This window comes from Schistocerca nitens, chromosome 7 (genome assembly GCF_023898315.1).
Source record: "Schistocerca nitens isolate TAMUIC-IGC-003100 chromosome 7, iqSchNite1.1, whole genome shotgun sequence".
Taxonomy (NCBI): domain Eukaryota; kingdom Metazoa; phylum Arthropoda; class Insecta; order Orthoptera; family Acrididae; genus Schistocerca; species Schistocerca nitens.
The window spans coordinates 76,085,688-76,096,228 of NC_064620.1; positions in this window are offsets into that span (position 1 = coordinate 76,085,688).

The following is a 10,541-nucleotide window of genomic DNA, read 5'->3' on the forward strand; positions in this document are numbered from 1 at the left end:
AACTTGTGCGCATGGCAGTGACGGATCGCTCAGTGACATCCCGAACCATAGCACAGCACATTGTATCTGTAACGCATCATCCAGTGTCTGCGCGTACCATTCGACGCCGTTTACAGCAGAGTGGTCTGTCCGCAAGATGTCCATTGCTTCGTCTACCATTGACGCAGAACCACAGACGTCTCCGTCGCCAATGGTGTGATGACAGACGGATGTGGACGGTAGAATGGAATGACGTTGTCTTTACTGACGAGGCACCCTTCTGTCTGCAGCACCACGATGGTCGGATTCGAGTGTGGAGACACCGTGGAGAGAGGATGCTGGACAGCTGCATTATGCACCGCCACACTGGTCTTGCACCGGGTATTATGGTATGGGGCGGTATTGGATATTACTCTCGCACGCCTCTAGTACGCATTGCCGGTACTTTAAATAGCCGGCGCTACATATCCGAGGTGCTGGAGCCAGTTGTCCTTCCTTACCTTCAGGGCTCGACCACAGCCATATTTCAACAGGATAATGCGCGACCACACGTGGCACGCATTGTCCAAAGGTTCTTCGTCAATAACCAGATTGAATTGCTTCCCTGGCCGGCTCGCTCTACGGATCTTTCACCGATAGAAAACAAGTGGTCCATGGTTGCTCAACGAGTGACCCAGATTACATCCCCAGCTGCCACACCAGATGATCTTTGGCAACGTGTGGAAGCTGCAGGGGCTGCTGTACCCCAGGAACACATCCAACGTCTCTTTGACTCAATGCGGAGACGTGTGTCAGCGGTGATCTCCAACAATGGCGGCTACTCTGGCTACTGATTCTGGCAGGAACCACATGTCACAGACGTCTGTAAACGTAATCATTTGATACTTGGTCAACATGTTATCTACAAAATAAATTTTGTTGTGCTACCTCTTGTCTTTCTTGGTGTTGCATTTACGGTGGCCAGCAGTGTATGTGTAATAAGGAGCAGTCAAATGAAAACGAGACAGATGGAAAAAAGTAAGTGAAGTATTTATTATTTGAAAAGTAATCGCCATAACTATTATTACTTTTTTTTCACTGTGAGACAAGATGTCAATGTATTCACGGAAAAAATGTTTGTGGTTGCTGATGGAACCATGATTGTACCAAGTCATACACCTCTCCGTCCGAAGCGAATCGATGGCCACGAATATATTCGTAGCTCAAAAATATGGAAGGCGCATGGAGAGAGATAGGAACTGTATGGAGGATTTGTGAGGGCTTCCCAGCGAAACGTCAGCAGCGTTAACTTATTGACTTCCTCGGACATGGCACGTCAATTTAAAGTACAGCTCTGGGAGGACACATAAGTGAGCCGATCACTCCCCATTCGATTTCAGTTTATTTGGAGCCCTGAAGAAAGACATTCGTAGCTATCGATTTCATTTGGACGAAGAGATGCACAGCTGGCTACAATCATTGTTCCATGTTGTTGTTGTTGTGTTCTTCAGTCCTGAGACTGGTTTGATGTGTGTGTTGGGGTTTATGGGCGCTCAACATCGAGGTCATCAGCGCCCTGGTTTGATGCAGCTCTCCATGCTACTCTATCCTGTGCAAGCTTTTTCATCTCCCAGTACCTACTGCAACCTACATCCTTCTGAATCTGCTTAGTGTATTCATCTCTTGGTCTCCCTCTACGATTTTTACCCTCCACGCTGCCCTCCAATACTAAATTGGTGATCCCTTGATGCCTCAGAACATGTCCTACCAACCGATCCTTCCTTCTGGTCAAGTTGTGCCACAAACTTCTCTTCTCCCCAATCCTATTCAATACTTCCTCATTAGTTATGTGATCTACCCATCTAATCTTCAGCATTCTTCTGTAGCACCACATTTAGAAAGCTTCTATTCTCTTCTTGTCCAAACTATTTATCGTCAATATTTCACTTCCATACATGGCTACACTCCATACAAATACTTTCAGAAATGACTTCCTGACACTTAAATCTATACTCGATGTTAACAAATTTCTCTTCTTCAGAAACGATTTCCTTGCCATTGCCAGTCTACATTTTATATCCTCTCTACTTCGACCATCATCAGTTATTTTGCTCCCCAAATAGCAAAACTCCTTTACTACTTTAAGTGTCTCATTTTCTAATCTAATTTCCTCAGCATCACCCGACTTAGTTCAACTACATTCCATTATCCTCGTTTTGCTTTTGTTGATGTTCATCTTATATCCTCCTTTCAAGACACTGTCCATTCCATTCAACTGCTCTTCCAAATCCTTTGCTGTCTCTGACAGAATTACAATGTCATCGGCGAACCTCAAAGTTTTTATTTCTTCTCCATGGATTTTAATACCTACTCCGAATTTTTCTTTTGTTTCCTTTACTGCTTGCTCAATATACAGATTGAATAACATCGGGGAGAGGCTACAACCCTGTCTTACTCCCTTCCCAACCACTGCTTCCCTTTCATGCCCCTCGACTCATATAACTGCCATCTGGTTTCTGTACAAATTGTAAATAGCCTTTCGCTCCCTGTATTTTACCCCTGCCACCTTTAGAATTTGAAAGAGAGTATTCCAGTCAACATTGTCAAAAGCTTTCTCTAAGTCTACAAATGCTAGAAACGTAGGTTTGCCTTTCCTTAATCTTTCTTCTAAGATAAGTCGTAAGGTCAGTATTGCCTCACGTGTTCCAGTATTTCTACGGAATCCAAACTGATCTTCCCCGAGGTCGGCTTCTACTAGTTTTTCCATTCGTCTGTAAAGAATTCGTGTTAGTATTTTGCAGCTGTGGCTCATTAAACTCATTGTTCGGTAATTCTCACATCTGTCAGCACCTGCTTTCTTTGGGATTGGAATTATTATATTCTTCTTGAAGTGTGAGGGTATTTCGCCTGTTTCATACATCTTGCTCACCAGATGGTAGAGTTTTGTCAGGACTGGCTCTCCCAAGGCCGTCAGTAGTTCCAATGGAATGTTGTCTACTCCGGGGGCCTTGTTTCGACTCAGGTCTTTCAGTGCTCTGTCAAACTCTTCACGCAGTATCATATCTCCCATTTCATCTTCATCTACATCCTCTTCCATTTCCATAATATTGTCCTCAAGTACATCGCCCTTGTATAAACCCTCTATATACTCCTTCCACCTTTCTGCTTTCCCTTCTTTGCTTAGAACTGGGTTTCCATCTGAGCTCTTGATATTCATACAAGTCGTTCTCTTATCTCCAAAGGTCTCTTTAATTTTCCTGTAGGCAACCGCAAACATTTTTACATGAAGGCATTGCCTGTCTAGACTCAAAACGCGATAAATGCATTAACAGTTACAGCGATTACTTTTGAAATAATGAACAATTTACTTATTTTTTTCCTTCTGTTTCGTTTTCATTTGTCTGCCCCTTACAGCTTTGTGACGTGTGTCACAACCTCTATTACTTAGACTACCCGTCAAGCACAGATAATAGTAGGAATTGCATATGCACCAGACGACGGTAGGACGACAGTGTTTAGGCGGCCCCCCACACAGGAAGGCAAACAGCAAGTGGCTACGTTTCACATCACGTGTCCTGCTCAGGCAGCCGTGCGAAGATGCGATATCATTCCACACCGGTAGCCATTTATTCGGAGATGTGGTATAACTCCGCGCCAGTGGCCAGTAACACAGAGCAATACTTTCTCCGCGTTATTATTTGCATTCCGCAGGTAGCTGTCGGTGTGATCTTGAGTTAGTACTGAAGCGCTGTTCCAGAGTGCTGTTCTGGAGTTCAGAAGTCGGGAGGTATTCCAACCCAAATCATCGGGTGTGCCCGAAGCCGACCATCGTTGCTGCAGCCGCATCGTGGATCGAACTGATGCGGGGACACTCCTCGATATGTTTACAAGAGGACAGAGACTGAATTGTGGAATCAGATTTAGTCTCTTGGTTCAAATGGCTCTAAGCACTATGGGACTAAACATCTGAGCTCATCAGTCCCCTAGACTTAGAACTACTTAAACCTAGCTAACCTAAGGACATCACACACATCCATGACCGAGGCAGGCTTCGACCCTGCGACCGTAGCAGAGATTTAGTCTCTGACAGGACTGTTATGTACTTGCATTTTAACTGTATCTGAAGTTGAAAACTGGTGTTTTTGTAATAAACAATGCATTTAGAACATTGTATTGTTATAATTTCGGTAATAGTTTTAGAAGGCGTATCTCATGCGAAGTTGGGAGAAGCCCCCTGGTGACAGTGACATTAGCAGTACGTTGATGAAGTAGGTACCCAAGAGCGAGTATACTAGAGATAGCATCGAAAAAATTGTAATAAACTGCTGCGCGGTGTTAGCCGAGCGGTCATAGCCGGCACGGTAGCTCAGCGTGTTCGGTCAGAGGGTTAGCAGCCCTCTGTAATAAAAAAAAAAAACTGAGCTAATCGATCAACAACGAACTTAAACGGATGTCTTACGACGTCCGCCCCGAGCAGATGCAACGAACAAAAGTGAACAAAAATGAGAATAAAAAAAAAAAAGCGGTCTAGGGCGCTGCAGTCATGCACTCTGCGGCTGGTCCCGGCGGAGGTTCGAATCCTCCCTCGGGCATGGGTGTGCGTGTTTGTCCTTCGGATAATTTAGGTTAAGTAGTGTGTAAGCTTAGGGACTGATGACCTTAGCAGTTAAGTCACATAAGATTTCACACACATTTGAACATTTTTGTAATAAATTAATTTGCTTGATAAGTATTTTCACGGGAAAAATCTGGTTTCCATAATTTGAAGAAAGCTCCCAAAACCCGAAATAAGCCGGCCAAATAAAGCAATTTGACGCGAAAAGTTGATACTGCCGCAGAGTTGCGTGGAGTGACACAAGCAACTGTGTCCCTGGGCACAACCGGAAGCTGCGTGTTTCTAAAACAAAATATCTCTCTATAGGAATTAAGCAACGTGACATTATCATATGCTATTGAAGCGTTTCAAAAGTACAAATAACTGGGATCTATGACCTCAGATCTGGGTTTCAGTAAACAAGAATAAAGTAGAGGACAAGAAAAGCAAGCAATCAGTAAGCTAAATTCCATTCTTCCATCAGATAAAATTAAGAAAAAGACAAAAACTTGTATGAAGCATTTGCCTATATGGGGCGGAGTCCTGGGAAATGAGAAAACGAGACACAACAAGACCTGAAGCGTGCAAATGGATTTGTTGAGAAGTTGTAAAGTTTGAAGGGAAGAGAAGATCGCAAACAAAGAAATCGGGAAGCGAATGAAAACTCCAGCGTACGTCTCCAAAGAGGTGGAAAACCGTGTTTAAAATGGCACGAGCGTGTGATGAGATTAGGGGAGAAATAATGGCGAAAACAGTACTGTATTTGCAACATCTATTCAAGAGCTGCTACGGTCGCAGGTTCGAATCCTGCCTCGGGCATGGGTGTGTGTGATGTCCTTAGGTTAGTTAGGTTTAAGTAGTTCTAAGTTCTAGGGGGCTGATGACCACAGCAGTTGAGTCCCATAGTGCTCAGAGCCATTTGAACCATTTTTTTATTCAAGAGAAAATGAGGAAGACCCTGCGGAGAACGAGAAGTCAAAAGAAGAATGATACGCAACGCTATGCGAGGCGACCTGTCTCCTAGGCATCTATTTCCGTTCGTCAGAGGCGACAGCCTCCGCAGTCTACCAAGTAACGTGTTCATTATACAGAAGATGAATGAAAAAGCACTCTGCCGGCCGAAGTGGCCGTGCGGTTAAAGGCGCTGCAGTCTGGAACCGCAAGACCGCTACGGTCGCAGGTTCGAATCCTGCCTCGGGCAAGGATGTTTGTGATGTCCTTAGGTTAGTTAGGTTTAACTAGTTCTAAGTTCTAGGGGACTAATGACCTCAGAAGTTGAGTCCCATAGTGCTCAGAGCCATTTGAACCATTTTTTAGAAAAAGCACTCTCTTCACATACGAATACAGGTTTAGCTGTCAATTCTAACAAACGTATTGAGCTCGTAGCATCATACATAAAAAAAATCTATTTCATGAAAACTATAGTATGAGTCAACGTTTATGAGTAGCGTGTCGCAGCTTTATCACTGTTTTCGTGTTTCTCCCTTATCTATGCCTATTTCTGGTAATTTCTACCAGTCGTGAGATTAATTTGTGACACTTTATTTTAAGAGCATTGTATGTCTTTCTTTTTGTATTACTTCGTTATTTTAAAGTATTGTATCGCAAAGGCAAATATAGCAGTTACACAGTACTGCAAAAGAAAGAAACGTTTATGTTCGACGTAACAAAATCTAAACAATTAAAGCAAAAATAGCTCTGCAACCACACACTTGAATGTACAGGAAACGGCCAACAATGAAGACAGGAGAACTACAGATAGAGAAAATCTCACGCACTATCAGGAAAACAAGGTCTTTGGATAAATCATTAGAATGGACAAAAAGGGACTGCCGTAAGATAATGCAGTTCCGTGCGAAGAACAGAACCATTGTACCCTGGATCCAAGAAGTACAAAAAAATCTGCAATAAATTTTCAAAGAAGATACAGATTTGTAACAAGGTGACTCTCAAATCAAAGATTCGGACCATCATAGGTTCCCAGAACAGAATTAGACCTAGGAAAATATCATCATAGAGAGAAGAACGAAGAAACTTGCAAAGTGTGAAAATGAGAGTGTTGGAGAAGCATAAAGACTAGGAGAAACGAAACTGACCCTAATTAGCATGCTCCTCGTATAGCCAAAACGAGAAGAAGAAGGAGAAGACAGTTGAAAGTTTTCTACTAGAAATTAGTGTATTAACTTCAAAGTTCTCTTCTGAAACTTTTGTTGTCCATCTATCAATTGTTCATCATAATGCAAAAACAATCGGAGTCAGTAAATGATCACAGAAGACATGCTGCCCTCTACAAACATTTGGCAATATCCACTGTCCTGCTGACATGGGAAGTAGTTTTCCACTGAATTAAGAAAGTACTTGTAGCCCTTCAGAATATCTATATGGCTGTGACATATTATTCCAGGTATACTAAAGAGACTTTGCAGTGTCAGAATTAGTATAGTTCATCATTACCATCCTATGGCTGGAACAATACCACTGGGCTGTGAACACAGGAATACTTGGATCTGTGACCATAAAAGTTGTTAGCCTAGTTTTAAGGTTTGACAGAGTCTGTTTCCTTAACCTCTGCGTTCGCATGTCTCAAAAGCTTGCCGGTTTCATCACTTTCGACTGTGCAATTCGTGAAATTATTCTAGATAAGCTTAATTACTGTGGCATGACTAGGCCAGTGCACAAATGATTTAATTCATATTCAACTAGAAAAATGCAGAGAGTTGAAATTAACAGTACAGGTAGCCTGCAAAAATCAGCCGAGTCCTCTAACTGGGGAGGTACCACGAAAGGTGTCCCACAGGATTCACTCTCGGATCCCTTATTGTTCTTAATATATACTACTGACTTGCCACTGTGTATTCAAGAAGATGCAAAGCTAGTTCTTTTCGCTGAGGATACAAGTATAATAATCACACCAAACAAACAAGAATCAGCTCAGGAAATTGTAAGTAATATCTTTCAGAAAATTATTAAGTGGTTCTCTGCAAATGGATGCTAACTAAATTTCGAGAAAACACAGTACATACAATTTGTATAGCAAATGGCATAACATGTTTGATACACTATGTGACCAAAAGTGTCCAGACGCCCACAAAAACATACGTTTTTCATATGAGGTGCATTGTGCTGCCACCTACTGCCAGGTACTCCATATCAGCGACCTCGCTGGTCACTAGACATAGTGAGACGGCAGAATGGGGCGCTCTGCGGATCTCAGTGACTTCAAACGTGGTCAGGTGATTGGGTGTCACTTGTGTCATACGTCTGTACGCGAGATTTCCACACTCTTAACATCCCTAGGTCCCCTGTTTCTGATGTGATAGTGATGTGGAAGAGTGAAGTGACAAGTACAGCACAAAAGCGTACAGGCCGACCTCGTCTGTTGACTGACAGAGATCGCCGACAGCTGAAGAGGGTCGTAATGTGTAATAGGCAGACATATCTATTCAGACCATCACACAGGCATTCCAAACTGCATCAGGATCCACTGCAAGTACTGTGACAGTTCGGTGGAGGGGGGGGGGGGGTGAGAAAACTTGGATTTCATAGTCGAGCGGGTGCTTATAAGCCACACATCATGCCGCTAAATGCCAAACGATGCCTTGCTTGGTGTAAGGAGAATAAACATTGGACGATTAAACAGTGGAAAAAAAGTTGTGTGGGGTGAAGAATAACGATACATAATGTGGCCATCCGAAGGCAGGTTGTGGTTATGGCGAATGCCCGTCGAACGTCATCTGCCAGCATGTGTGGTGCCAACAGTAAAATTCGGAAGCGGTGGTGTTATGATGTGATAGTATTTTTCACGGAGGGGTCTTGCACTCCTTGTTGTTTTGCTTGGAACTATCACAGCACAGGCCTACACTGACGTTAAGCACCTTCTTGCTTCCCACTGTTGAAGAGCAATTCGGGGATGGCGATTGCATCTTTCAACACGATCGAGCACCTGTTCATAATGCACGGCCTATGGCTGAGTGGTTACACGAAACAACATCCCTGTAATGGCCTGGCCTGCACAGAGCCCTGGTCTGAATCCTATAGAACACGTTTGGGATGTTTTGGGACGCCGATTTCGTGCCAGCCAGGCCTCACCGTCCGACATCGATACCTCTTCTCAGTGTAGCACTGCGTGAAGAATGGGCTGCCATTTCCCAAGAAACCTTCCCGCCCCTGATTGAACGTATGCCTGCGAGAGTGGAAGCTGTCATCAAGGCTATGGGTGGGCCAACACCATACTGAATTCCGGCATTTCCGATGGAGGGCGCCACGAACTTGTAAGTCATTTTCAGTCAGGTGTCTGGACTCTTTTGATCACATAGTGGAAATATAGACTTTGAACAGAAGTCTGTTGCTAAGACAGAATATTCAAAATTTGGGGTGTGTGCATTGATGGGATATTGAATTGGCAGAACATATTGATGATCTGAAACGATTAGGTTCAGCTACTTACGTAGTTAGGGTTACTGCAAGTTTCGGTGATAAACATATCAGTAAACTGGCCCTCTATGCCTATTTTCATTCACTGCTTTTATATTGCAACATATTTTGGTGGCAATTCATCATTAAGAGAAAAAGTATTGTTTGCACAAAAGCATGTAATCAGAATAGTAGCTGTAGCCCATCCAAGATCACCTTGCAGACGCTTATTTAAGGAACTCAGTATATTCAAGAACCTTCGTGATATACATATTTACTCATGAAATTTGTTTTTAATAAGCCATCCAAATTCAAAATAAATAGCGAAGTGTGTAGCTACAACACTAGAAGAAAGGCTGATCATCACTATTCTGTGTTAATATCTTACTCTGGCACAGAAAGGGGTGAATTATGCTGCCACAAAAATCTTTGGTCATCTGCTAAATAGCATTAAAAGCCTGACAGATAGCCAACCAACGTTTAGAAACAAAGTAAAAGACATTATGAGTGACAACTTGTTCTACTCAATAGAGGAATTTTCCGATATGAAGTAGTAACTGTAAAAAAAAAGAAAATTAATTATCTTATGTAAAGGAAACTAACACGTTCCACATCACTATCAAATGTCGTGTTCATGAGCTATGGAACAAGTAATAATGTAATATAATGTAACGTAATGAAAAAAGTCATTTTTGCTGTAATGAAAGAAGATATAAACTCCTTTTAATTGAAACAGAGATAACAGTTCCAGCGATGTCGTACATCTCTACATTTTTTTCAACAAATCTTACCAAGAATGACACATATTGGAAGGTTCATTAACGCGGTACATCAGATGAGCTGCATATTTTCGTAGTATGTAAGAAAATATGCGAAATCTGCCAAATGTGTGTCTTGGATTCAGAAACACGTGGATAACAATTGTTGCTCGATTTGCTTCTATAAACCAATAACGACGCGCGACACGCGACGTCAGTGTTTTGTGTTTCTGGTAGCAAATCAGAATACTGAGAATTTTCGCTGCAACAAATACTCAATATTATTTTTACAATTTTATGAATGTAGTTTGTGGAGACAGGCTCATCCGTTGCGTAGGCCCAAGTATACTGTAGGTTGAAATGTGTCAATTTGGTTGTAAGTTGGCAGTTCCAAGAGCGTCATTCCTTAAGAATCTGTCGTACTACTCCTGCGGCATGATTTAAATTCTCCCTTCCATCATACGGAACGACAATGATATGTATGTGTCGTTATATTTCACGTGCTGTCGTTACCGACAGAAGCTAACCGAGCAGACAGCATGTTGATTTACGTGTATGCAAAGATAACACCCACATCTACATCCATAGCATTACTCCGAGACCGTCCCACTCTCGCATAGCACGTAGGAAAAATGAACACCCAACTCTTTGCGTGTGAGCTGTGATTATTCTCTTTTTATTAAGTTGGTGATTTCTACTTGTATAGCTGGGAATCAAGAGAATATTTTGAATTTAAGAGGAGAAAGTACCTGATGGAAATTTCGTGAAAATATCTCGCCACAACGAAAATCACCTGTGTGTTAACGTTATCTTCCCCA